Raw genomic sequence first — 2,917 nt, forward strand, 5'->3', positions numbered from 1 at the left:
GTTCTTTTTGACGATGAATGCAACACCATTCTTTTTCAATTTGTCATTCCCTGCATAGTAAGGTGCTCTGGTAGTGTAGTGGTTACGAATTGGGCTGCGAACCTTAAGGGCAGTGGTTCGAAACTCCTCTTTTATTTGGAATTTACTTAATAAGTCCATGCCTCCTCCCACTAGCAAGCAGGGCCATGGGAACTGTCATTAAAACTAATCAATTTAAAAAGGGGTACCAACAATCCAAAATCCCATTCCTTACATAGACGATGCCCCTGGGGAAAAGGTCCCAAAGGGCATCAAAGGAGGGAATAAACAGGAAAAAGTAAAAATCATTTATTGCCCTCTCCATTCAGGAGGCAAGCTAAAATGCTAATCAGGTTACTGTATTGGACCAATCTTCCCCACCCAAGAGATAAGCTAGAATGCTAATCAGGTTACTGAATGGGACCAATCTTCCTGGTTTTCCCCCTGCCCTCAAACAGATATGCAGCCTGGCCCCTCCCTGACTCTGACCCCATATAGGCCCATGTTGCCCTCCATTGAAGGCTCAGAATCTGGAGAAATAAGCTCCTCTGAGTCAGCTGGCTTAATAAAACATGAAACTCTGCTTCACCTATCCGAGTGGCCTCAATTTCTTCTACCACGAATCTAAAACTGCTATAACAGTATTGGCCATTTTGAATCTGACAACCACATGGTTTACTATGCCAGGAATGACAAATTGAAGAGTAATGGTGTTGCATTCATTGTCAAAAAGAACATATCCAGATCAGTCTTGAGGTACAATGCTGTCTGTGATATCATAATATCCATGGGCATGAACAGGAGAGATCAGTTAATGCCACTATTATTCAGATTTATGTACCAACCACTTAAGTCAGTGAGGATGAATTAGAAGAATTCTACCAACTTCTTTGATCTGAAATTGATCAAACATGCACTCAAGATATACTGATCATTAATGGTGAGTCAGTTCTTACTCATAGTGACCCCGCGTAGGGTTTCTGAGGTTGTAAATCTTTATGGAAGCAGAAAGCCTCATCTTTCTCCCGCAGAACAGCTGGTAGTTCTGAACTGCTGACCTTGAGGTTAGCAGCCCCACTGGTAACCACTAGCTACTAGAAATTTTAAAGTAAGAATACACCCATCAAGGAAAGGAGCCTTGGTTTGGCGCTATGGGTTAATGCTCCAGACTACAAAGCCGTTCGAACTGCAAGGTCGGTGGTTCAAACTCACCAGCCATTCCTCGGAAATCCTAAACAGGGTTGGGTCGCTATAAGTCATAAACTGACTCAATGGCACTTAACAACACAACACCAGCATCAAGAAAATAGGGGAAGTTCATGGGAAGGAGGGAAACTAAGTTTAAACGAGAATGCTACCAGTAAGGACTAGTAAGTGATGTGGAACTGGAGGAGGGGGTTTTTCTGAGACAGGAAGCAAACTGTTTGCAAGCTGGCCATGCCTCTCATCTGCCTGTGTCTACTGGGTGGGTGGCCTGATTTTGCAATATATTTCAGTTAGAGCTGCGGTCATTTGAAGGTTTGACTGGGGCTGGAATATCCACTTCCAAGATGGGTCACTCACATGACCGTTGGCAGAAGGTCTCAGTTCCTTACCACATGGACTTCTCCATAAGGCTGGCTTCCCCCAGAGAGAGTAAGGTGGAAACTGCAATGTCTATTATGATTCATCCTTTCTTCTCTTCTGAGAAGAGAAGGAACTCATTGTGGAAAACTTTGGCCCTCTGAAGATTCCTAAAATGGAATCAGTTTCCTCTAGCACTGAAATGCCTTTTATGACTTGTTGTTGTTGTTAAGTGCCATCGAGTCAGTTCTAACCCATAGCGACACTGTATAGAGTTTCTGAGGAGCACCCGGTGAGCTTGAACAGCCAACCTTGCAGTTCAAACAGCTTCTCAGACTGGCGCATTAACCCACAGCACCACACCAAGACTCAGGCAATCACATATTGTCATTCCTAAAATACTCTTAATTTGGCAAGCCCTAGTCAGTGTGGGAGAAACTACATGAGCGTATAAATATCAGGAAGATGATTTTTAGATTGACTAGAGCCATTTCTTTTATACAAAGTTTTGTTATCTGTGCAAACTTATTTATTAAAATATCAGCCAGTGCTTCTGTCAAAGGAATTCCAAGCGTGTCTGTTTTGAATTGTTCTTGGTGCTGTTTCTCAATATGGATCAAGTCTATTAAATAATTCCTTTATCTTGTTTGCTAATAAGTAGAGCAATGAAAAGACATCATAGTATGAGAGGAGAAGTTGGGAAAGCAGAAATAAGTGAAGCTTTATTGGGAAATATTTTCATACTGATAGCTTCCATTTTTAGTATTCAGGTTAAAAGTTTACATTTAACCAAGAAATGGATGACAGCAACAGTTATTTCTCATGGGAAGTACTTAATCTATTGTAAATTCAGCCTTTATTTACTGTCTGGTTATAATATATCCCATTTCAATAAAAGGAATAGGAATGAAACACTTATTTTTACTTACATTTAGAATTCTAAAAGTATGAGTTTTTTTCAAGTGTGATTTTCTCAGAGTCCCTCTGAATGCTACAGCATTTTACCTGTTGTGGTGCAGTGGATTATTTAATATGTCTTTGTAACTACCACCAAGTGACTTTTTCCTAATAGGTCTGGGTAAAATAACGTGGGGGAAGATGCTGACAGGACTATATGAGTGGTTGTGAGTGATTGTTTACAGAGCTAATTGTGACTATAAAATTTGGAATTCTAACATGGGGATTGGTCAGTTTTGCCATCCTGCTGAATATAGAATGAGCTCTGGTAGCGTAGTGGTTACGAATCGGGCTGCGAACCTTAAGGTCAGCGGTTCAAAACTACCAGCCGCTTCGCGGGAGAAAGATGAGGCTTTCTACTCCCGTAAAGATTTACACC

The sequence above is a fragment of the Chrysochloris asiatica genome, unplaced genomic scaffold (genome assembly GCF_000296735.1).
Source record: "Chrysochloris asiatica unplaced genomic scaffold, ChrAsi1.0 scaffold00241, whole genome shotgun sequence".
Classification (NCBI taxonomy): domain Eukaryota; kingdom Metazoa; phylum Chordata; class Mammalia; order Afrosoricida; family Chrysochloridae; genus Chrysochloris; species Chrysochloris asiatica.